Below are 27,685 nucleotides of genomic sequence, written 5' to 3' on the forward strand. Positions count from 1 at the left end.
AGCAAATCAAAGAGTTAAAGATTAAAATCACATTTTAGCATGTTTATTTGTGAAAAATAGCATTATTTTTATAGATAAAATAATATAATCTTATTATTTAAACTGGTTTTTGTTGCCATTCAAGTGTATGTGTGTGTGTGTATGTGGTGTTTATCTATTTTTAAATTTAATTCTAAGTGTGTTTTTCCCCCTCAAGGAAATAACCTTTTACCTGAATTATTGTTATAATTATTTTCCAGTTTGACATTCTACTTTTAATTGACATTTTAGTGTTTTTGACAATCAAGCAATTTAAACATATATGCCATGAAATATCAAATCAATTTGAATTTATAATTTAAAAGACTTTCTTTATTCTGATAAAGGAATATAAATAAATTTAGAGACCTTCCCTTCCTCCCTTCCTTTCTTCTTTCCCTTCACTACGTTTGGATCCTTCAGTAAAGTAATTGTATTTCAAACACGTCAGAGACCACTATCTTTTTATATAATATATGAGTTTAGGTGGAATGTATTGGAAAAATAATGCATGTTGAAAATGCTAGACTATCCCCAGAGGTTTGACTTGATTTTATAACCCAAAAGGAGTCATTAAAGTCCCCTGTTCATAGACGTTTAATGTTATTAGTTTCACGCATGATGGAGCAGAGGTTTAACATAACAAAAATGATATTCCAGAAAAGCTGCATGCTAGTAAGAAAAGGCCATGCTTAAAAATTATTGGCATATTTTTATTCCTTTTCCTAATGTAAATGATAGAGCAAAGTATTCCACCCTAGAACAAAGCAAGGCTATTCTAAAACTGGTTAGAGATTTCTCAGTTACGCATTCAATACGTATTTATTTTGCTTTTACGATGTGGTCAGTATATCTATTATATATTAGTGTTACAAAAATGGGGAACATAACATTTCTTGCTTTTAAGAGTCTAAAATCTGGTTAAAGCAGCCACTATGTACACAGATAAATTCTAATACATCAAGGTAACTACAATAAGAGAGCTATAAGCAATTTGTTATGAGAGTACCAAGGAGGAAGTAACTAAATCTGCTGCAGGGATTAAGGTTTGTTTCAAAGAGAAGGTGATGTTTCACATGGATCTTAAAAAGCGAGTCATGGGAGCAGATCTTTTCATTGGCCACAGACAGACCTCCAGGAGGATTTTGAAGTGAACAATTTCCAGGAGAAGTGAAGGCAAAAGCCACTCTGTGAGCAGATTATTTAATGCACAGAGGAGTAAACAGAAGGTAAAGACACAGAAAAGGTGGCAGCCAAGTAGTGTTTCAAGAATTTTGCTTGTGCTGTAAAAGAAGAAGAAGGGTGATAGCTACAGGTCTCCAAGCCCCTCTCATATGAACGAACAAAGTCTGTATTGCTTCCTGCTCTTCTCATGGTCACATTCCCAGTAAAGCTGCTACCAGAGTAAATGTTTCCTTGGGCTAAACTCTATGGTTTGAAGGACAAGCAAGAGTACACTCTGCTATTTTTCTCAAAAGCACGGGATATACCGAGACCTTGTAACAGTTATATTAAAATCCGGCTTCTGTTAGTAGAGCTCTACTGTTTGTCAAAAGCTTCCCTGCATACTTTCTCATATATTTTATATTAATTAACACAGATATCATGGATTTTTCACCTGCAAAATCATGCTTTTCAGCCAAAAAAAGTCTCTCAAACTTGGAATTTTCTTTCTGTTGCATACCAACTGATTAGACATATACATTATACTAAAATGTATGGTACTTAATACAATCTGACTTCCAGACATTTTGTTCTGAAGCTGATGTAACAAGCATTTTGTTGGCAAATAACTGAATTTTGCTGTTCCTGTTGAGAAGTTGGTTTGCATAGCAAAGTTAAGACAATAAAGAACCTTTTTCTTTCTCTCTCTCTCTCTCTCTCTCTCTTACACACACACCCTTCAAATCAAAAATCATTTAGCTTCAAAATAAATAATAAGAACTTTCAGAGGAGGGACCATATCTTACGTCAATGCCTGCAGGTGAGGACTTTCTGGGAAGTTGTGTAGGATTGGTTTGTTGGCCAAGTGCAGCCGAGAAGAAATGAAGGAACAGCAACTGGAAAGCATTCACTAGCTCTTCAAAGCTGAAATCGCTTTATATCAATTTTAAATTAAATGTAAAAAAGCCCAAACTGGTGCAATATATTTTCCTCTGCTTCATTTCTTTTACATTACCTTCTCCTGGGCATTTTGATATGTAGAAGGGTAATGTGTTTATACATTTTGGAACTAAGCAGTCATAAAACTCTATAGGCACAGCTTGGAACCACCATCCACAAATTAGAAAGTTCCCCTAGACTTGCCCATTTTATAAACACTTTATAAAAAAAGGGAGAAAGAAAAACAAACAAAACCCCAGGAAGGTGGTTTAGGTTTTTTCCCTCCACTCTCCCCCCATATAACTTCTAAATAGTTTATTTGATAATTATACAGCACTGAAATATGATGCAAAGTAATGTAAATACCATTTTCATCATATAATGGAAAATCTTAAAAATTGCCTTCAGCAGTGTCAGCTGGAATTCAATAGAATATGTGTTTCTGAAGTAAAAACCCATATGCATTCTATTCTTTATAGTAAAAAGCAAAGACTAATTGAAAAAGGCATCAGTAAACATATTCTTGCTTTGTTTCTGAAATATTTTTCTTGCTTCATGTGAACTAGAGCCTTCAGAAGTCATTAGTGGTTAGAAGTAAAATTTTCTTTCCTCAAATCTCTCCGATGCTATTCTGTACTTTCTAAACAATCATCTTGCTATTTGACCCATGTAATTTCAGAAAATATGCTGAGCATTGGTAGCTTGGACAAAGATTCTAATGCTCTTGTTTTTGATGTTCTTCCAGATTAAGAAGGCAAGTCGTTTGCATCAAAAAATGTAAAATAAACAAAGCATAAGGCACTGCATGTTGGAAGTGTAACTCTGCCAACAAAACAATGAATAACTTATTTACTTGCAACAGCAGTTATTTCCTCAAGATTGCTGCCTCACCACCGTAGGCACTGAAATGATATTAAATACAACAGTATTAACTGCTGCTTTTGTTTTAGATCAGATGGAGACTCAATAACATGAAAAGTTGAAATAAGTATACAAGTAAAAGAGATAAGTACATATTCAAGCACTGTTATTGCAGACTATGCTGAATAAGTTTAAAGATTCAATATTCAACTAGTACACATGCTTCATAGAAGAGATATTCCATGTTTTGTATTTTGCCAAATTTTGTCATCTAGCCCATCTATCAACAAATGACAAACTGAATTATGGTAAGAGGAGGGAATGATTGTGAATGCTGGTAAAAGAGTAGAGGTTGGTAAATAAGATTGATTTTAATACACGACTCTCTTGAGATCTGAACATGTTCCAATATTAGACTATGTGCTCAGCACATTGTAGCTACTTAATAAATATTTGTTGAATGAATGGATAAGCTTTATTCATTGCAAAAAATGCCTAAATGCTCTCCAAGGAAAAGAAAGTACTGCCTAGTATGCTTCTGACCTCAAGTTTCATTTCATAGGGAACTGAGCATTCTTTTAACAGAAACTAAATGTTCTCTAGAAGTTTGGGGTGTAAGTAGATTGATAACCACCTTTGATGCTCAGCAGGGAACTCATAAATAGTTAAGCATATGCAAATTACTTGAGAGAAGTTGGTCTTCATTTGTGGTTTTAGGTCAGACTAATGATTTTCTCTTTCAAACAGAACCAAATGGATGTGTCAAAAGAGGTAAAATTCTTAATGGGAGTGGACATAAATAGTTTCTAACCCGCTGCTAAGGTTACAAATGCCACTGGTAGTTGTCATTATAATAGAGCAGAGGGTCCTTCATTATTTCAAATGCATTTCCATATCCACAGGTAGTCAGATAAGTGACCATTACCACATGTACTAAAAGGACAAACAGATGGTGTTCAGATCATTCATTTTTTTGTGTGTCTTACAGGATTCAAGCATTTTGGAAGTCATTCAGAGTCATGTGTTTTATATCAACTTATGTAGAAACATTTACATATATTGAACCCTTGCCCTTTTACTCCTGGCTTTGTTTCCTCCATCTCCCCTTTTATCCCAAGTGTGCGAGTGTGAAAATGACTTTTTTCACACTCGCACACTTTCCCCAGGGTGATTGGGAAATCTTCCATCGAGATTCCAAGTGAGCATTTTCAATTAATCTTCTGGTCTTCCAGAAACCTTGTGGCATAATAAATAGCCGAATCTAAATCACATGAAAAGAACCTCTCCCTCCTACTTGAGCTTCCACATTCTACAGTTTTGCCACAGAATCTGAAGTGAGGATGGTGGGCACATTGACAGAGCACAACCAGCTCACCCTGGCGTAGCTGATTCAGAACTTCCCCGCAGTTATCCTCCAGCAGTTTTGAACAGATTGTACCCACAACTCAAACTGGCCATGGATATGGCCAAGGAACAAACTGGCTGAGCAGAGTCCATTTTAGGGCTGTTTTGTTGTGCCTGGTCATATAGATAAAGTCAGTGGGTCATATAAAGTCATTATACATGTTCTCTTCCCAGCCTGTTGCTATGACCTCATTACAACCCACCGTAGAGCAGGTGGTATGCTTATTTGGCTCAGCCAAACCCAGCTAATACAACCTGTGGTTTGGAATCTTTCCAGATGTTGATGAGAGTTAGAAGTTTGACAGCTAGGCCATGATAGCTCTGGTAGAGGGGGATGTCAGTTTTTTTAGAATTGATATAGCATTTTTATTTGCAACTCTCTCTCATTCAATCCTCAAACACACACACAAATAACGTTGCTCAGAGTGCCCTAAATTAACCTGTTAAGTAGAGTGACATTAAACCATAAGCTTTTATGGCCCAAATAGAATGTCACCTTTTTTCTCTCACCACATTCCTATCACAGCCTATGCCCTACACCATTCTGCCCTTTAATTAGATAGCTTGGCTAAAAAATTTTGTATATTTAGCACCTATGAGTTCAATTATCCCCTGCTAAATTCAATTTCAATATTCAACTATCTCAAAGCCCACTCCCACTTGGCCTTACCAAGCTGAGAAAGGGCTGTTTGGATCAACTTTAGAGACAAATTAGTTCATTTCATATTTTGGTCCTAGAAAAATTAAGCTACATGAATGGCATGTGCAATAGGCACTGAGTTGATCAGAGCTAAGAGTAGAACCTAGTTTTCTGTCTCCACAATTGTTTTCAATATATGACAAAATTTAGCAAAAAAAAAAAGTCTATACAGAAGTTTACTTGAATCAGTAAAATGCATTTCAATAATCTGTGATGTTGGAACTAATGCACCATATGAAAAGCATTAAAGAAGCCCACAGCTATGAGTAAATCGGAGCATGTGAAATCTCCTTATACAGTTTTTGTTGCCACAGGATTTTGTTTTAGCTTTTCTGAACTTTTTGTAGTAATTAGTATTTTTTTGATGTTGCATTTCTGCTTATATGAGAGTATAAGACTGTGACATTTGAAACGAGTACCCTAAAGCTTGGTTGAATCATCAGTGCATTTCTGACTCAAACTTTCCTGGTTAAAACTCTGTATTTAGGCATTACCAAGTTCCTGAGGCTTAGAAATGTGCTTTTCAATGCAAAGATCTTAGACACTCACATTTCTTTAGGTCTTAACTGAAAGCTTTCTCTTGTGGTGTGATATAGATAATAAGTTTCCTTCCACAAATTACTCATGGGAACAGTTCTGTAGTCCTGATTCAGAGAAAGGGTACTAAGATTTACATGATAGATGCAGTTGTTTCCTTTTGTTAAAAGTATTATATTATTATGGAGCACAGCAACTTTGAGCCAATAGTAGTTTGAAATCTCCCTCCTCATCAATAAACATACTTCCTTTCTTTTCTATTTTCTTAAAAAAATAAAATAAAAAATAAAAAACAACCTCAATAGGACAAGAATGCCTAGAAAAACAAGTACCTGTTCAGTGTAACAGGATAATTATCTTCTTTGTTTTGTCTAAGACCTCCCCTCTCCCACCAGATAACTGCCTTAAAATATAAATTAGAGCTCTCAGCTATGGAGAAGAAGTTGCTGATCCATATGTTCACTAGGCCTGAGAATGAGAATATTAATCTAGATCTTAACACACCTGTGGGAATTATGGAAGTGGACAGACCTGCCATTTGGGTAGAAGATGGGCACTTAATCCATATATTTTATTGGTTCCTCATTGATTCATTCATTTAACAATACTTATTAAGTACTTTCTATGTGCCAGTCATACTACCAATTGCTAGAATTAAATAGTAAAATAGAGATGTGGCCCATCCCTTCAAGCCACACATGTTCTTTTTCCATTTTTGCTAATGATTTGGCCATCACTCATGAAATCATTATCTGTGGCTTCTTATCAATCTCAAATCTTGCCTTGCTTACTATCCTATCTTTGCTTTCTTTTTCTTTAAAACACTTATTTTCATCCATAAAAGACAAATAAAATAATGAAAACAAACAAAAAAATGTAATCCCCAAATCTTAAATAGAAACACTCATTTTTCCAAAATAAATCAATGCCCTTTTTCTCAGTCATATGATTTCCTAAAATAACTGCCAAGTATGTTGCACATTGGAAGGAGAAATTTTACTTAGGAAGTGACCAGCAATTCTTAATTTTTAGTCTACGTAATTGTTATCATTATAGTGCCTGTTACCCTGTCATAAACTTGCCAACACCAATAAAATTAGATGTTTTTAAGAAATACATTTTTATAAGTATCAAGTAAGTTAAAAGTTATTTAACATTATTCAAGAGGATCTAACCAATGTAATAAAACACTAAAATAATAATAAATAAATTACATTGATAATTTAAAGGTAGATCCTAAAAGATCATTATTTGAACATAATATTTTTTCCTAGAAAATTTATTAATCAACTGACAAGCTAAAAAAAACAATTAGTTAAATCATTAACATGATTCAATATTTGATTAATGTAAAAACTTGATATTGTAAAAAATTTTGATAATGTAAAAATTGGTAACTTTCTTATATACTACCAATAACAAGAGAGAAAAGATAATAGGAAAATATAATAGAAAAATATTATTACACCATAAAAATAAAACAACTATATAAAAATAACTCTATAAAACTTAGGACTATAAAGAAATATTTATATAAATATAAAATTAAACAATCACAATATTGTTTTTTGGTGGGGAGATTCAATATTATACAAATTTTTATTTTCCTGAATTTGTCTATAAATTTAACTCAATAAAATGCTGTATGTCACTATATGAGCCAACTCTAAACATTTTTTTCTATATTATTTTGAAGAATGAATTTTCAAGAATAGCAAGAAATGTTGACAACGATATAGAAAGTTGTGTCACAGATATTAAAACATATTCTATAGCTAGAGAAGTTAAAGCAGTTTATATCTGTGAAAGAAGAGACAAAGCAATTGGTATACAGAATAAAGTAAACATATAGTGAATTTGATTTTCCAAGTTAGTTGAAAAAAGATGAATTATTAAACAAATGATAGTTAATGAAATTGCTTCATTTGAGAAAAAAAAATCTCCATCATATTGTATACAAAACTACATTCCAGATGGACTTAATATTTATATAAAGCAACAGAAGTACTGAAACAAAACATAGGTAAATATTATTATAATATTGAGGATCATAACACCAAACTCAAAAATTATTTTTAAAAAGAAGCTAATTTTTCTCCAAACATTTTAAAACATTTTTGTATGAGAAAAATACATTATGAATAAAGTTAAAAGAGAATTTTTTGTATAAATTGTCTATTATAATTGTCAAACACTTAATATCTTTATTATATCCCACTGCTTACAGATATAAAATAAAACATCCCTATAAAAATGAAAAACTATACAAAGAGAATATTCAGGGAGGAAAACTACAAATGGCCATTAAACATAAAAAAATATGCTCAACCTCACTAATATTCAAAGAAATGCAAATGAAAATAACAGTGATACAGTTTACTACCAGAATGAAAATGGAGAAGACATGAAGAAGTGGTCATCCTCCTAAGCTAGTCCTGGCTGAACTAGTTTTTATTGGTTGATATATTCCTTTGTACCTAAATTTATATTCACTTATGTTTTTATTTAGCAATTCTCCTTGTAGAACTTTGTACAACAGAGACCCAAATGAGTTGGCAGAGGGCATTAATTACAACAATGTAGCAATAGGGGGAAAAATTAGAAACAATCTAAATACCTATCAATAGGGGACAGGTTAAAGAGATTTTTACCTCCATAAAAGATAATGTAATAAAACCATTATAAAGAATGTACTCTTTATGTTCTAATGTTGAAAGGTAACTTAAATGAATGACTCCTAATGAAGGGAGATGAAGCCAAAAACATCCCAGCTGAATTCCTTCTGAATTCTTGATCCACAGAGTCTTGAGAATAAAAAAATCAAGGTGTTTTAAGCCACTGAGTTTTGGAATGGTTTGTTACACAGTACTAGAAGCCCCAAAAAGCTACCAGCACAGAACGAGAACAGTCTTCCTATCGAACATATAGAATGGAGTGATAAGATTAGCCTGACTATACTGTGGAAAGAAATAAAATTAGGACATATAGTGTAGGGCAAAACATTAGGACCTGGAAAACTAGGCAAAAAACCACTCTGTTTTCTGAAAAGAGAGACACTTGTTATGGCTAAATCACAGAATCACAGTTTTAGAGAAAGAAAGAGGGAATTCTATCCCCCCATCTGGCTGTCTCAACTACAGATTCTTTCTTCTTAGAGGGAAAATAAAATTCACTGAGAGGGTTAGTCTCAGCAAGGACAGTGAAGACTTCTGTGTTGCATCTGCTGGAAAATCTGAAAGCTTTCACATCAAGCAGTTGGACCAGATGACCTTTAAGAGTCATTCTAATTCTTTGTTTCTCTAGAAAGAAGAGCTTTCTTTTCCTAAATTACCTCTCAGTTGGCCTGGCCAGAGCCCTCAACATCTTGCTAATTCTCTGTGGACACTTTTAGTTTGTCAATGGCCCTTTTAAGGGAGACATCTGGAACTAGGCACCATGTATGTCTGATATGTGGCCTGCATAGGGTGGAGGGCACTGTCAATCAAACAATTCCAGTCATTTTTCATGCCAGGCACTGAAAAATGTCTAAACACTGAAAGACAACATTAACAGAAAAATATCTAAATATTCATTAAATTGCTAAATAGTGATAATAATAGGGAACACAGAGTCTAAGAAAGCAGTATATTCTAGACATACTTGAAAAATGGCCTTATTATAAAGGTAGGCCATTCTGCCTCACAGTAGCCTGTTGATAATCATTTTATTCTTATGTTGTAGCATTCAAACAGCATCTTTGTTCTTTCACCTGCAGCAGGTTATTTCACTCCTTTCACAGAAAAGTTACTTTTGTACAGCCTTAAATTTCCCTGCACTCCTCAGAGAAGTGATTTTGAGCTGGAGTCAGAATCTTTTCTAGTTCTCTCCTCCGCCTTAAATCTTATCTAGATTCCGCCCCCATTGTGTGTCCTAAGGCTTGTTCTGCAATCACTCCTTTGCTTCCTCAGTTTTGCCTTTTGAATTGACATCCTCCGTTGTACCTACAAACACATTCTCTAACCCACTCATGAAGTTTGTTTCACCAGACACACATGCTTTTCATCTTTTCTCCTTGACTGAATGAAATCTTTCCCTTGGTTTACAAGTATGCATTTTAAACCTGACTAAGCCATTCTTCAAATCACTAGAAATCTGCTATCTGTCCCTAGAACTCTATACTCTAAAAGCATTTAAAACACTTCTTTTGTTTGCTAGACCAAAAAGGATAAATAAAACCACACCTGGAATTGTGTTAATGCTGGAGAGAGCATTCAGGTAAATGGATTGTCTTTTGCAGAATTCTTTTCAAAATAGAACATTAGTTAAGTAAACTTTCTATCAGGAATAAGAGAAATGACATTTTTGAGCACTTTACAGAAAAATATTTTAATAGGGTAATTACTATTTATTTAGTTAGTATCTAAGCACAGTTATTGAAAAGTACCACTATAGCCCAGCTGGGTGTGGCTCAGCGGTTGGGCATGGACCTAGGATCCAGGAGATTGCAGTTCAATTCCCTGCCAGGACACATGTCTGGGTTGTGGGTTTGATCCCCAGTCAAGGGCATGCAAGAGGCAGCTGATCAATGACTCTTATCACTGTGTTTCTATTGCTCTCTCCCTCTCCCTTCTTCTCCCTGAAATAATAAAGATATATTTAAAAAAAAAAAGACTAAGAATATCTCTTTAAAAAAAAGTACCATTATACCCACTTTAAAAATAAATAAATGGAATAAAAGGAAAATGATATGATAGCCCCATTTCAGTAACAGGCTAAATCAACCAAACAGTGAAAAATAAACTTGCTTTATGTTTATGTTTCCTCAAGCTCACCAACACAAGTTTGCTGGCATCAAGTCACATTTCAGGAGGAGAGAAGCAGCCTCTTACTAATCAGCTGGTGCAAGCTTCATAAAAAATACCAATTTTTGGTCCTTTAGCCAATATTCCTATGCTATAAAACTCATCAAAGTTAATATGCAGCTGGTTAAGGCCATATTTATTAAAATGAATGTGAGAGTCTAATTTAATCCCTCTTATTACTATAAAAATATTTTGTATTTATTTGCATAATGATATTACTCTACAAAATCATGTAAATGTGCCCTTCCACTTATAGGAATGTGTTGGGTTTATAGAAATAATAATACAGATGGGCAATTGAGACCTGCTTTAAATTAATACATAAGTTAAGTAAATTAGTTAAATTTTTGAATAAGTGAAGGGCTATCAATTAAATTATTTTTCTAGCATGAGTAATTCATGAAGACTCTGGTTCAGAAGATAGGATTATTGACAGAAACTGTGCTACAGAGGATAATTTTCTGGAAAATGTATAAAGAAAAATAAAATAACATGGTCCTTGAGAAGTGAACAGAAAGAACCGCATGCTTTGGATATACGTGATGAAAAATTGAGAATCACTGCAGTGAAGAAGTTTCAAATACTGTTTTCACAAAAGTAACCTTTTGAACTAAATAGCTAAATTGCAGCAGAATCCAATATTCTATGTAAAATAAATATCTACTGTGCATTTAATTGCATGTGGACATGAGAACAGATCACAGGTTAAAAGTCCTTAAAATGTTTAATACTAAAATATTGAAAATAAGCAACTGGAAAAGAGAGGTACTCCTTTCCGTCATTTGGATTTATTGTATTAGCTGCCATTCATTTGTTGTTGTTTAATGAAGGGAAATGCCCAATACTTAATTATACTCGTTTATTTATTTGCATTTATTTTAAGATTTCCTTTCCATCTTTAACTTTTCATGTACAATAATCAATGCTATGTTTAGATGAGAATCAGGAGTCAGAGCATGGAAAGCTGAAACATTCTGTAATCTAGCCCATTAGGCTCTTTGAGGATTCACTCTCTAAGCATAGAACAACTCTTGAGCAAAATGCAGGCAGAATGTAAATAACATATAAGAACTTGTAGTCATACACGATAGATATAAGAAGAAAGGTAGGACAGCAGAATTGAAATGTACTTTTTGCCAGAGTCAGCATGATATTATTAATTTTTTATTATAGATAGTCCCTCACCATCTTAGATTTCTTTGAATTTTCTCCATTATGTGGGTGTGTGCATATACATATACATACACACACACGCACACACACACACATGAACATCAAGCCACTCACTGTAACAGTATGCTGGAAAAACATCTTGGGTCCTCAACTTGAATATAATGAGAGAGAGAGAACAATGGGAATGATGAGCCTCAAAATGTAGGGGATGTCCAATATGGACCTGTGATGAGCAGGACAGATCATGTGGAGCTTGTAGCATCAGGTGTCTGATCCTGATGGAAACAGGCCAGTAATCTCTGGAACTTTGAATTAAACTCTAAGTGGTAAATTCTCATGAAAATAACCTTTACCAGAAAGTAGACATCCCATTTTATTACTGATTTATTCTATAACTCTGAAGAAATCACTCAACTAGATTTCTGTCCTATCTATCTCACAGGTCTTTGACTCCTATTTGTCATTGCACACTCCCCACATCCAATGAGTCACCCACTGCTGTCAGTTGTTCCCATATTTTATTTTCTGTGAGGGAAGGGCCTCACGTTGCATGCAAAGTGGCAGTAATGATAGACAATTAAATTATAAATTGGAGAAAAGTGAGACAAGGATGCCTTAATTAACATTAAAAAAATTATTCTGATAGTCCAGCCAGTGTGGCTAAGTGGTTGAGCACCCACCTATGAACCAGGAGGTCATGGTTTGATTCCTGGTCAGAGCACATGTCCCGGTTTCCAGTTTGATCCCCAGTAGGGGGATGCGGGAGGCAGCTGATCAATGACTCTATCTCTCACTCTCTCTTCCTTCCTCTCTCTGAAATCAATAAAAACATTTAAAGAAATTATTCTGGTATATAAAACAACAGAAAAAAGCATTAATTAAGTGTAACCACAGAAATAATCCATAATACCTACATAGGGTTTAGTTTGGGAGGTGAGGTATATCCCTTCAGATAAATCAAAATATGATTTTTTTACATTCATTCAACACATAATTTATTTAGTATTTTTTATGTGTTAGCCTCTGTTTATTCTTGGGAATATTTCATGAAATGGAACAAGGATTTCTGACTTCAGAATTATTACTTTTAATAGAAGGGAAACAGAAAATAGTAAACATAATAAATAAGAAAATTATTTAGTGTGTTTATAAGCAATAAGTGCCTTGGGAAAAAAGAAAAAAGTGGAATGAGGTGATCAAGAGGACTAGGGTTTGGGGAATGGGTATAGACTACCACACTAAATGTTGAGGTTATAGAAACATCATTAAGAAGGTGACATTTGAGCAGAAATTTTTTTTTTAAAGTTAGAGAATTAGCCATATAATGGATGAGAGAATTAAAAGGGAATGAATGAGACAATTCCTTAATGTGAGAATTGTATTCATCATGTTTAAAGAAAAAGAAGATCTGATCTTACAACCATACTGGGTGGAGGGAGTGATATTAGGAGATGAATTTAGAGAGAAACTGGATTCAGGTACAGGGGTAAGGTCTATTTAATATTTTTAAAGACTTTTTGCTTCTAGTCTGCATGAAAATGAAGTCATTGAATAGAGGAATGATATGATTTATCTTAAATGTTAAAGGCATTACTCTGGCTGCTGTGTTAAGAATAGACTGTCAGAAGACAAACATGTGAACCAATCAGGAGGGTATCACAATAACTTAAGTGATAGATGGTGGTAGTCTATGCACACTGGGATGGTAGCTATGGGGATGAAGAGAAGTCATGAGATTCTGAATGTATATCAGGATTTACTCATAGGATGGATGCAGTATATGGAAAAAAGAGAAGTCAAGGATAATTGATTTAGTTATTATTTTTGCCCCCAGCAATTAGATGGATGGACTTTCCATCGACTGATAAGTGGAAGGTTGCATGCAGGTGGGGTAAGCACCTTTGTGTTTATTTTAGGGCATATTGATTTTGATATGTTCATCAGGCATTCAAGGGGACAGGTAAGTGGACACAGGTACAAATGTTGTATCTGGGATAGTGGTCTGTGCTAGAGATAAAATTTTGTGAGCAGTTGCCATATGGGTTATATATAAATCCATGTGATTGAACAAGATCGCCAAAGACATGAATGGGGAAAGTAAAGAGAAAATCCAGGACAAGGCCGTGGGATCCCCTGACACTGAGAGGTTGGAGAGAATCCAATAAGCAGACTGAGAGAGAGAAACCAGTGAAGAAGAATGAAACACAAAGAAACGGGTGGAATAAAATGTGAGGAAAATACATCAAGAAAGTGGAGGGCTGTTGATAGTGGCCATTGGATTTACCAGTGTGATCAGGGTAAACACAATGAGGGTAGTTTGATGGGGTGATGAAGGGAAAAACCTCAACTTGAGTGGGTTTAAAAGGGAATGGATGAGAAAATTAGAAACTTCAAAAATAGATAACTCCCTTAGAGTTTTTCAATAAATACTACCAAGCAATGGGCAGATAAGTGACAGGGAAGATGTAACAAGAGAATTTATTTAAGGATTTAGACATAAATGTATGTGTGTACACTGAGTTCAATTATACAGGAGAAAGAGATAAAAATAAAGGAAATAATCGCTGAAGTGATGCTTTTTAAGGAATTCCTGTAATGATGTCCTTAAGCAAGAGAAAACGGGATTTTTGCAAAAGTGGAGAGATTAGATACAAATAGAGGTAACATTAAAACACAATGCTCATTCTCCTAAGCAGTTTCTATTCCATTTATACCCATGAATATTATGGAATGATTAAACACCTTCTAAGAGAATATGGGAATATAATGTGTCTCTATATATTATGGGATATTATTTCTCTTATGGTTGTGAGGATAGGGTTGAAAAAATTTTGTAAAGTCAGAAAGGAGTAACCTGTTGACCAGATCAGGTTCTTAATCTCCAGCAAGTCTTTGCCAACAATAGGGAAGTGGACCTTAAAACAAACTCTATACCTTTTAAACTGTTTATATTTTTATATTAATTCCATATCCATAACACCACTGCATGGAAAAAGGTCTTGGAATTAATTTATCATGTCTTAAATCCACGGGTTCCATTCCATTTTGTCCACCAACTAATTGAGGTTGGGCTGTCAAAAGGGCCTCTAGTTAAACTACTAACATCTAGAAAGAGCACCTTTTTAAGAACGAGAACCTATTCTTGAATATAGGTCTCAGAATGATATCACTATATGAGGCTGTTCATTAAATATTTTGTTGTGAAAAGATACTTCCCTGGCATTTAATGTTGTTTTTTTCTTTTCAATTTTTTGTTCTTGTATTTTGTGTTTTTAGTTTTTTCTACTGTAATCTATTCATGAAAACATGGCCAATTTAATTTTCCTAAATTAGTAGAGTTTTGTGAATGTCACTATTTGTCTGCTTAAAAACCTTTAGTAGTTCACCATTTTCTAGAGAATTAAATCCAAATTGCCTTGATTCTATAGCCTTGTCTTCATTGTCACTATCACTTAGCCCAAGCTGCCATTATCTCTTATTACACTAGCATGAAAAAATCACTCCATTCTTTTCCATACCATATATCACTGCACATAAATTTATTATATTTACCACTTTTTCAGTTATATATAGCTATATTGCCCTTTTCTTCAAGCAATCTTATCCATTTTATGAGTTAAGACATTTAAGAAAATGCCTAAACTATCATCTCTTATTCCATATCTTAATACTATGACTCTTCCTTTTTGCCTATTCTCTTAGACTTTGAGATAGGCTTGGATTCTAAGTTCCTGGCCGCTAAGCAGTGATTCATTTATTCACTAGCACAATCCAAGGGAAACATAAGTTAGAAACTAATTGTGCCAATTGGTGTTGTGAAGACCAGTGACATACCCTCCCCACTTCATTATAGTGTTTGAGAAGAGAACAGTAATGTGCAAATTGGTGGTGTGAATTACAGATATACTACCATGTATTTCCCAAAGAAGTATTTGCTGTAGTCAATAGAACAAATTCCAATAGATTTGGGATTTGGAGTTCAGATTTAAATTAGCTGCTGTTCCTTGCATGAATCATTTACCTCTTTAGTCCTCGGTCTTATGCATAATATTTAGAGAGTTATATAAAGTGAGGTGAAGTCTAATATCCTTTGTAGCTCTAAAAAAGTTTCCATGGAGTGTTTTGGTTGCACAAATAACATTTCTTCTGTGTTCTTCCTGAAATGGTGGTATATTTCTCTGATTGAACTCCCTCACTATGTTGCTTAAATGCCTGACTTCTATATTAGACTGTGATTTCTTTTTAGCCTAAGAAGATGTCTTCTTCCTGGCACTTGGCACAATTAGATATTGAAATTTTTTTTTATTACCTCAATTCTCACTTGTGCTTGTACTTTTAGGGCACATATTTTCAGAAAACTCCCTTGTGTGAAGGCTATTGCCTTAGGTATAAGTTAGACACATTGGCAATTCCAACTGGGAGCTGTTAGCTCTCATTCATTAGTCCTTCCTTGAGCATGATAAAGTTATACTGAATAGGTGTCTTGACATGCTAATTTGAGAAACAAATGCAAATCTAAAATGCAAAACTATAGAGAGCATTTTGTATTTACAATCTTGCCTTTTGGAATCACACATGTTGGAGAGGATGGCCTTAAAATTAAGTGTCATAGTATTTAACATATACTAGAGTGACATGGAAAATGTTAATTTCAGATTGTGAGAGTTCCAATTATTGAAGCCATCCACCAATAACCACACTGAAGTAATGTCAAAGAATCCCAAGAGTGTGCCAGTGAAAAAAGAGTTTATTATGGAAAAACTAATGGACCATTTTCTGTAGCTGCTCCTGCTGGTGCTGCTATGATGGGTAACACAGAGCAAGTGAAATATCCTTCTCATATGTTAAACCACACATTTTTACCCCAGGGAAAGAGAATGAGCTTCATCTCTGTTAACACATTTGATTGCATTGGAATATTTTCTCTTCTTTTCTGTTTTTTCTATCACTGTTTTTATTTTAATAAAAATATTTTACAGCATTTGAGAAAAAAAAATTCAATTGTGTCTTTTTTTTCATAAATAACTTTATGTGAGAAACTGAGTTAAATGTCTTTCCTGTGATCTCCTCTGTATGATCCAGAGGTCACTACAATTTTGCCTTGAGAGTGTTAGGCTAATGCACCCAATGTTTCAGTGCTTATCCCAGTAAAGATGACCATGTTCCTGTATTGTAAACTGAGTGTGCACTATGTTTTAACTTGTCCAAAAAATAAATAAAAAGGGTGTTTGATGATGCTCAATTTTTGCTGTATGTATGGGAATTTATGCTGGTTTGCAAAAGTTTAAAGTTTTTCATGTGTTTTCTATTAGCTGAACATGTATTTTAAGAAAATAATTTCTTCAGACCATCTTAGCCTTAATTATTCCAGGTAATAAAGAGTTAAGAAATCTGAAACCTCCTAGACCCAAAAATATAATCACAATGAATATTATTTTTCTAAACATATTGCAAAATTCCTTGCAGATGAGCAGGGGGAAGTGTATCATGATGGAGGGCACTGCCATTTGTAATCCTACAGAGCATGAATTGGAACTGCATTTCTTTGCTGAAGCTATTTCTGTTCCAGTCTATGGCTGCTTCATGGACTGTTCCAGATTCTTAAAGAGCAATCAGTGAGTCTACTTTAACCTATTAGATTATGGAGCTTGGGTCCATTTTTTGAGAAGACAAAAAATTACTTTTTAAAGATCTTTGTTTTCTTAGGAGAAAAGGAAGAATTGATCGTTTGTATTTCCAAATTACTTCGTCTGACAACTCTAATTCCAGCAGTTACCCCTGCAGGGTTAGCAGCTGATTAGACTAATACAACATGTAAAATCCACGAAACTTATTGCTGATTAATTTTTTATCCAATCTCCATTGGAGAACTTTGACAATTGTCCCAAATGTGTAAGAACTCAAATGTTGTTTTAAAATATCATTCAACATCAAGGTTGATGTGTGTGTTATTTGTAACTCATTACCTTAAGGATTTTAATTTGTGGAAGTTATTTCACTCTCAAGTTCAGCCAAAACAGGATACAGAAGTCATTTGGTTTTGCAATGTTAATTATGCATTTTTACTGCAGTTCTTTCATGATTGCTTCTGGGGTCAATTCCACAAATTTTTAACCTAGCTTGTATTTCCTTGGCTTAATTCTCCTTTCTGTTTCCATGGAACAGAGTATTTGACAGAACTGCAGAGGAGAGAAAGGCTTACTACCAGATTTTCCACTTGAATTAAAACTTAAGTCAAGTTTAAATTGAAAATTCCTTAATCAAAGTTGTCAGCTTGCATATGGTCACTAGATTTTATGTAGTCAAGTGTGTCTATATGAAACGTAAAGAGCAAGTTCAGGGTTCAGTCCCATACCTGGAAAACTCTTTGGATCACAGGCAATTCTCATTTCTTTCAAGGAAGTAAAAAAAAAAAAAAAAAAGTAATACTAATAAAATGAAGAACTACTACTACCTTTTATTGAGTACTAATTATAGCACCATTGTACTAAGTGTTTTAATTCAAAGTGGGATTTGAGAGACTACAGTTATTTACATTTCATGGTAGTTCAGAAAGATAAAGTATCCTGTCCCAGGTAATATACCCTTTAAGTTGTTTAAAGTGTAAGTTGATACCAGACCCATCTCCCTTCAAGGCCTGCATTCTTAATCATTCTGCAATTCTACAGATGATTATGATGCTTTTATCTAATAATAAATAACTCTGGAATTCAAGAAGCTTCTAAACTCATACCTTTATATAAATCTGTAATGAATTTCCTCTAAGGGCTTCTCAGAATGTAGTCTTTGCCAGGATAGTGGACCAAACTAAGTTGGTTGTATAATATGACAAGTATATTTGGCCAGGCACTGTTTATATCCACATTGCCTTACTTTGAAATTACTCTTTAGGATTCTCCCTGAACAAAAGTCAATTGGCTAAATCTTAGAAGCCACCCTCATAACCTATGCTTTCTGTACTTGGAGAGCCAGGAAATCCATGCCTCAGTGATCAGATGGCCTTTGTCGGTTGGTCATCAAGAACCATGCACCTTTGTAACTCTGCCCTCCTGGGATCCTGGTCCAAGGTAAAGAAGGCAGGGCCCAACCAGGTATCATGGTAGTAAATTACGCAACATCTCAATCTTGACAAAAACTTTATAAAGATAAATTCTTTTTCCATATTCCAGTATCTTCTCCAAGCCTCCAAATTCAGTTCCTTCTACCCACCTAAACAAAGTTGTGTCTTTTACCACTAAGCTGTGGAAGATGCTTACATGTTTGTTTTAAAAAATAATCATTTATCATATGTATGGTTCATAAATATCTTCCCTTATTTCATAGGTTGCCTTTTCATTTTGTTGATTATTTTCTTTGCTGACAAGAGCTTCTTAGTTTGAATGAGTCCCACTTATTTATTTTTGCAAGTGTTGCTTGTGCTTTGGGTGTCGTATCCAAAAAAATTATTGCCAAGACCAATGTAAAAAAGCTTGCATTATGTTTTTCTCTAGAAGTTTTACAGTTTCAGATCTTTTATTTGTCTTTAATTTCTTTCAAGTTCGTTTTTGTGAGTGGTATAAGATAAAGGTGCATTTTTTATTCTTTTGCGTGTGGATATTTGGTTTTTGCAACACCATTTATTGAAGAGACTCTCCTTTTCCCATTGTGTATTCTTGGCTCCCTCGTTAAAGATTAATTGATTATACATGTGTGGGTGAATTTCTGGCCTTTCTCTTCTATTCTTTGGTCTATCTGTCTGTTTTTATACCTTACTGTTTGGATTACTATAGTTTTATAAAATAGTTTGCAATAAAAAAGTGTAATATCTCTTTTCTCAAGAAACTGTGGTTATTTGGGGTCTTTAATTTTTTTTTTTAATGAATTTTAGGGTTGTTTGTGGAAAATGCCATTGGAATCTTCATCAGGATTGCAGTGAATTTATAGATGGCTTTGCATAATATGGATATTTAAGCAATATTAATCCTGCCAATTCATGAATATGGAATATCTTTGCATCTATTTTTGTCTTCTTGAGTTTCCTTCATCAATGTCTTATAGTTTTCAGTGTACAGATTTCTCACCTCCTTAAATTTATTCCTAAGTGTTTTATTGTTTTAATGCTATTGTAAATAGGATTGTTTTCTTAATTTATTTTTTGGATATTTTATTATTAACATATCAAAATGCAAGAGCTCTGTGTATTGATTTTGTATTCTGCAACTTTACCGAAATAATTTATTATTGCTAACAGGGTTTTTTTGTGTGTGTGTAGAGTTTTTAGGTTTTTTTTATATAAGATTATGCCTTCTGTAAATAGAGGTAATTTAACTTTTTCTTACTCAACTGGGATAAATTTATGTAATTTTGAAGAACCATCTAAGTACTGTTCCTAAAACAAATTTTTATAGTCTATAAATTTTAGGCAAACAGTAAATAATATTTTAAATAATTTTTCATTTTAAATGCTGTCTGCTTTGGGTTGAATTTTTCTCCCCAAAATTCATATGTTGAAATCCTAAACCCCAGTACCTACAAATGTGATCTTATTTGCAGATAGTGTCTTTAAAGAGGTAATCAAACTATAATGAGGCCAGTATGGCCAGCCCTTACTGAAGATGACAGACGTCCTTATAAAAAGGAAAAATTTAGAAATAGACACATATACAGGGAGAACACTATGTGACATAAAGAAGGTGATTTACATGGTAAGGAGAGTAGCCTGGAACAGATCCTTCCCTTGCAGGTCTAAGAAGGAATCAAACATGCTAATGCCTTGATTTTGAATGTCTGGCCTTCAGAAATATGAATCAATACATTTCAAACTGCAGTATTTTTACTACAACAGCCCTAACAGTTGAATGCTGTATCTATAATAGCAGCAACTTTATGAAGACTTTAACTACTTACTGTTGTTTGTGTTTCCTTTTCTAGCTGATTCTGCCAAACTTAACAATACATGCTGGTTGCTCCTGAGTACAGTGAATAGCTCTGGTTGTTTACAATGAGAAATAAATTATATTTTAATTGACATTTTAGAGTTGGAAAAGTGTAGAAAGCAGGAATAGCAATCAGAATTTTAACTAATGCTCATTTCTGACTTTATCATTGTGAAAAATACAAAAGAAATGGAATGAGTGCTGTTTCATATTGAGAAGTCTATTGTCTCTTTGTGTGGTTGTTCAGAATAAATATTATTTGCAAGGTCACTTGAACATTAGTTTGAGATAGTGCAAATGTCATACAAATTCTCAGCATTTTGCTTTTCTTAAGCAGGTTTCTTCCATTTAGCTATGAATATGTGTGCCTCATCTTACTTAGACAGAAACCCTTCTCTTCACTGTGACTAAGCCACCACTTTTAAATGTGTTTAAATATTTGCTGGCTGAAATGACATAAATAACCATTTAAATTTATTTCTTCATGATTTTTGTAGCTTGAGGACATAAAATTCAAATAATATTAATACATAACAATTTCAAGGTCATTTTGAAATTATGCTGTTCAATTCTCCAAAGTCTAACACTATGCAGATTATATTTGTATTTCTCCTCAATGTATGTGTTTTTTTTTAATCCTCATACAAGGATATGTTTTTTATAGATTTGAAGTAGAGAGAGAGAGGGGGAGAGAGAGAAACATCAGTGTGAGAGAGAAACATCCATTAGTTGCCTCCCATATGTGCCCTGACCAGGGATCAGACCTTCAGCCTGGCTATGTGTCCTGACAGGGAATTGAACCCACCACCTTTTGGTGTACAGGGTAACTCTGCAACAAGCTGAGCCATACTGGTCAGGGAGCCTAAATTTTTTTTTTAATTGCAAGTTTCAATATTTGAAAAAAATTTAGATTTTGTATCTTAATTTTAAAAATCATTGTCAATGCAGATACTATAGAAAGCTAGACTCAAAGTTATAATTCTTTAGTTTTTGAAATATGAACATATTGTTCTCTTTTCATCATTTTCAGGAACTAGAACTCTGATAAATTCTGGCATGTCAACACATATTTATAAATTGCCTAAAAATAATAGTGCATATGATGGAAATTGCAAGCAAAATTAAAGATGTAATTCTTATTCTAATAGATAAAAAAGTTTTATAGATTAAGTTGAACCTGGGTTAATGTAAAAATGTGTGTGTGTGTGTGTATAGCTTTGAGCTGAGCCAAGGAATAGCATAAAGCTAAATATAAAGATATGATGAGTACATTTTTAAAAAAAAATTATCTTTATTGTTGAAAATATTACAGATGTCCCCTTTTCCCCCATTAACCCCTTCCAACCTCCACCCACTCCCTGCCCTAGGCCTTCCCAACACTATTGTCTGTGTACATGGGTTATGTATATATGCATATAAATTTTTTGGTTAATCTCTCTCCACCCACACACTTAACCCCGCATTCCCTCTGAGATTTCTCAGTCTGTTCCATGATTCTATGTCACTGAATCTGTTTTGTTCAATCAGCATGGTGAGTACATTTTACGTGATAAGTAGACTTGTCTGATTAGAACATAGATTTAATGTTGATGCGACTTGAGTTATATTAGAATATGTATGTGAGAAAAGATTACTGTAGGCCTCAAATGCCAGTACTGAAGTCGTACTTGAGGCTGATGAACCAGATGGATCTTGTTACAGAGGATCCAGAGTCCAACAGACAGCCTGCCTTCCATACTGATGCCCATTTACTATTCATTGCACTCCATGCTCTTGTCTGCATTTTTTTTTATAGCATGTATCACTCTACCAGGCACTGTTACAAAACCATTGTGTAAATTGCTCTATTAAAATGTTTGAATTTTTAATGGTTTATCTCACCAAGCAAAATACCCTGCTTTTAGGAAAGAACTTTGTTTTGTTCACTGTTACTTCCTTAATGCTTAAAACTATGCCTGGAAAAATTATAAAAACTCCATTAAAATGTATTCATTTAATGAATAAATCAGTAACCTTAAGCAATTTTTTAACATATCTCACTCATCTGATATGGATATGGTAGTTATAATGATATTAATAATAATAATACCAACTACACAGTGATATTATGATGCTTACATATAGATGCACTTAGCACAGTACTTTGTATAAAAATGCTCAATACATTTAGACATTGTTTTCTTCTTGCAGATTCTTGAATTGAAACCAACATAAGAAAAAAAGTCTTGAAGACTTATTTTAGGATGCTGATTATTCGTAATTTGTTCAACAAAAAAAGTGAAAAACCTCAGGAATATAATAAGCTCATAGTCCTTGCCCTCAAGGAACAAAACATTTATTTGAAATTACACTACACATAAAAGTAACAAACAATGAAGATAATGCATGAATTGTGAGATCTAGGATATACCAAAGCATTTGGAAAAGGAAAATACCAGTGAGAAAAAGGGCAAGAAGTAGAAAAGTTTTCAGGAAAGGCTTCCTGGGAGAAGAGGGGATTTGAATTTGGTATTGGAGAATAGGCCTAATCTAAACCCATGGAGAAGAGCATTCTGTGGGAAAGGAACAGGGCAAAGAAGAGCACAGAGTTCAGTTGGAATGAGCTTGGTAGGTCCCTGTGATAAAGGTGAGGGGGTTGTTGATGCAAAGCAAAAAAATAAGATGGGCCTTTGGGAGAGGAATACACTTCCATATGTGAGATAACACATCCTTCAGTAAACAGCAAGGTCTCTGTCTTAACCCATTCAGGCTACCACAATAGAATTCTACAGACTGGGGGGCTTAAAAACAAAATACATTTATTTTCTCACAATTCTGAAGGCTGGGAAGTTCAAGATAACAGTGCCAGCTGGTTCTTGAGGATCTTCCTGGTTCCTTGAGTGTCAGGTGAGGATCTTCCTGGTTCAAAGATGGTCATCTCCTTGCTGTGTCCTCACTTGGTGGAAGAATCACCTCTGGGGTATCTTCTATAAGGACACTGTTTAGAACCCAGGCTTTATGGCATGAGAGGAGCAATGAAATCACTAGATGGAGAAACAGTGTCCAAGAGAGTAATCTGAGAGGTGGGAAGAGAATGAAGGTGATGAGGCACAGAGGACCTGGGCCAGAATACATTCGGGAAGATAATAACACTACTGACTGCCTCTGAGACATCAAGGAAGCCTAGCCAGAGAAGTAATCAGAAAGAAGTAATTGCTTATTTTAGAGAAGGAGATTTAAGCAGTGTGATTGGTATACAGGATGTGGAATTCAGATAATAAAGGAAATTGTTGAGCAAGAATTGCAATTTGTATAAGTGGGTTTCTGTCATGTCTACAACTTCAAAAATGAGAAAAAGAATATTCCCAAGTGTGAGTATCCTATCTGCAAGTTTTTAATTTTTTTAATTTTTGTACAATGCTATTGCATTCAAAAAGCTGAGCTTGTAACTTCAAGTTCAGTTATAAACAAACAAACAAACAAACAAAAACATATTTGGAGTTTGGGGACTCCCAAAATGAGATTTTCATTCCCTCATCAGTCACTGCTAAAGATTTCAGAGTTTAGAATTCCCTTATAAACCTGGAGTCCCTTGTGGGTCATTCTACCCTAGGACACATTTTTCTATGGATAGCTTGAAAAAGACTTCGTAGGGGAGTTCTGCATGAGTGTTGAGAGCATTTCCCAAAATATGTTCCATGGAACACTAGTGCCATAGCCTGTTACTAGGTATTAAATTTAAAAAAGTTATCCCAGGCAAATGTATTTTTGAAACGCAAGGCAAGACAAATTCAAACAGATTTCTTTACTGCAGGACTCCTCAGAATCTCTACTATGTACACTGTGAATGTTAAAGAAGTTTTTTCCCAAACATTTTTTTTTTTAATCAAGAAATCATTTTGTCATAAAACATACTTTGGGGCATACTGCCCTAGATATATTTTATTTACCATTTTCCAGCCCCTTTTTCCTCAAATTAGATGTTACATTGTATTTATATGTTGCGGTATATAGTACAAAAATCAATCACTAACAACAACAATAATAATGTACATAAATCAACTGCAAGCCTTCCTCCATCTCCCACATCACCCTCCTTCTTTCCTCTCTTCCTTTCTTTCTGGATATGTTCCCTCTAATTTGGAGATTATTTCAATGGACTTTTCAGTTATTACTTAAAATAAAAAACATGTACTAATGAATTAAATTTCAACTAATAAGTATATATGGAAAGATTATAAAATAACTCTTGGGAAACTTTGTTAAGAGAATCTGTAGGACTGAGATATCTAAATTTTCTCATTTTCAGTTTTCACCTTCTAGAATTGTAGGGTTCTAAATTTCTTTGAAAACATATGAGGGTCTGGGGTGCTGGCGTGCATCAAATTCTTTAGTACAACAGGGATGGTGAATATGCTTTTAACTTTCTCGCTAAGCGTGGCTGTGATTATCTCACGGCTCTTTAATCAGATCTTGACTGCAGCGGACCTCCTCATAAGCATTCATGAGGAGGGCATATGTCCTTAACAAACACGTGTAGGATGACTCTGCATTACATCACCGCCACCCACCTTCATTTATGTTCTGGAAAAAGGCAATCTCTACCAAATGTTTTCAATTTTTATTCTGCTTTAGTCTCACAGAGATATTTCCCAGGAATGTTCTTATCTCATCCACCATGACTTTTTTGTTTCTCTACTTTGTTCCTCTGCCCTTCACTGAAGTTGTACAATCAGCACCTCCTGCTCCAAGTCAGCTCTGGATGTATGCTGACCTCCCTTACACAACTCGCCCCTTCTCCTGTTATTGTGGCAGTTTCCTTAGTGCTCACAGGCCGTCACCTTGTTTCATATTGAACTCACTTTTGTTTCCCATTTTTTGGTTTAGAGCTTTTACTTACTTCTCAGTGCTTTTACTGAGACATGTTAGGTCTCATCCATTTTATAAGCCACTACAAGAGACATTGACATTATCTATTTGAATAATTCAGATTGTTTTTTTTTATAAAGCCACTCCTTTGTGAAACTTACCTTCTAAAATTCCAAGGTAGAGGGACCACTGGAGTTCTTCATTCCTGTAGATTGAAATTCTGGATATGCTAGTACAGCAGCAGAACATCGGAACGCCTGAGGAGACGGTGACGGTTGTCCTTGGGTTGTGATGTAACTCTAACCACTGCCCATGTGACACCTTCTCTAAGAAGTCCTTACCCTTAAAGAGACCCGGGCCCCTTCCTTGCTCCTATTGTCTTCCCCAGAAACAAAAAGAAAGAACTCCTCTTTCCATCAATGGACAGGTGCTTCAGGTAGAGTTAGTTAAAGTCACAGGATGAATGAAAATACCTGTTCCGCAAGCATAAAATACTCCTAGTGATTGAGATATAAAAGAGCCAGCTTTAAGCGTTTCATTAAAACCACTGCAAATACTATGCATAACAATTTTCACAGAACTCACGAAGCTGCTTGTTTAATAAATGAGGTTCTTCTATAGTAAATGACTTGGTGCAACCAAAGTGGCTCTAATCAAATTGGGGACAGATGAGTTCTGTAGATGTAGCTTATTTTGTTAATTTACTACTGTTTAGGGTTCACAGTCAATGGCCAATTGATATTATTTGTGACCACACTAAATGAAATAAGTAAAGGAAAATAAGTTACGTGATGTTTGGCAGAGATAAATCACAGCCTGGCACGTGGGGAGATGAAACCCTCCAGCAGAAGCACTTAGCACACTTCAGTTGGTTCCCATTCGTCAGCCTCAGTGCCTGCGGCTCAAGAAGAACGCAAAGGTGCATGAACACAGAACTGTGACTCACAGCCCCGCCCAAAGAAATCAAGGCTCCACTTCATTTCAGGCATCGGTTCATTCATAACACAGGGCTTTTACAATCAAGCCCCACGTTGTAAGCAAACCCCAACCAAACACACACCTGCACTGGGAGATAGGCATGACACCGTGTGCACAGAGAGAACCAAAGAGGTTTAAAAATAACTGCAGCTATTGGGGGCCTTAAAAAAAGAAATGGGCAGCACATTTTAAAAGGCCTCGCTGGTGTGAGCAATCATGTTGTTGCTTTCTGCTCACATTGTTAGGACAGGAGAAGCCACATTTGCATTCAGAATATGTAGATTGAAAATGTTTAACAGACAGTGCTTATATGCATAGCTTTGTTAAAACTCCTGGGAAGACTACTATGAAGGTCCGTTCTCCATCTAGAATTTTTACGAATTGAGCTAGGGCTGAGATAAAAGGGAAAATAGAGGGGTAAGTGAATCTATTAAATGGGGTCTCCTATAAAATGATTTAATGGATTTTCATTCTAAGCTTAACAGATTATAGCTGCCACATTGCTACTGGAGATCTTTTCACCTGATGCAAACTGAAGATAATAAAGGATGAAGCTGGAAGTTTTCTGTCATAAATCTCTCTTTAGTAAATATAGGTGGTTGCATGACATAATTTTATGTTGATTTCCTTTTGTTAATAATAGGCATAAAGTAGGAAAGGAAATAGTCAATTGAAAACAAATAAATAAAATCTTAATATAGTAAGACTTTAGAACCAGAACGGACTTTATAGATCATTTAAAAATTCAGTTACCACATTCAAAAAAAAAAAAAAATCCCAAGAGGAAAAATGAGTGAGTTAGCCAAGATCACACCATGGATTATTAACAGAGCCAAGCTCCAATCATGGATTTTTGGTTCCACATTAGCTGAATTTGAAATGGGACAACAAATGGGTCTGGGATGCCTGTCACTACTTGCTTGAGCCAATTAAACAAAGACAGGGTTGAATCGTATATGAACCTTTATATGAGCCTTTATTTCAATATTGCCAGCAGTATGGGAGAACAGTGGGTCATCCAGGATTATCTTCTCTACCTCCCCCTCATAAACCAGCTGCTTAGTTTGGGTAGAAGAACAAAGATTACACGGGAAAGGAGGAATTACAGGCCTGGGGAAGTAGGCAAGGTGTAATGGTTACGGGTTACAGGCAATGTGGGCTGGGGGTCACAAGGGCGGGTACCTCCGGGACTCCATTGTTTTGGGAACAAGGTTGTTAGTCTTTCCATGATGACAGGCAGTTCTCAGAAAATAAGGATGGACCGCATTCCAAGGTGAACTCCCATGTCCGGGGGAGTACAATTCTCA

The sequence above is a fragment of the Miniopterus schreibersii genome (assembly GCF_964146895.1).
Source record: "Miniopterus schreibersii genome assembly, chromosome: 8".
Classification (NCBI taxonomy): Eukaryota; Metazoa; Chordata; class Mammalia; order Chiroptera; family Miniopteridae; genus Miniopterus; species Miniopterus schreibersii.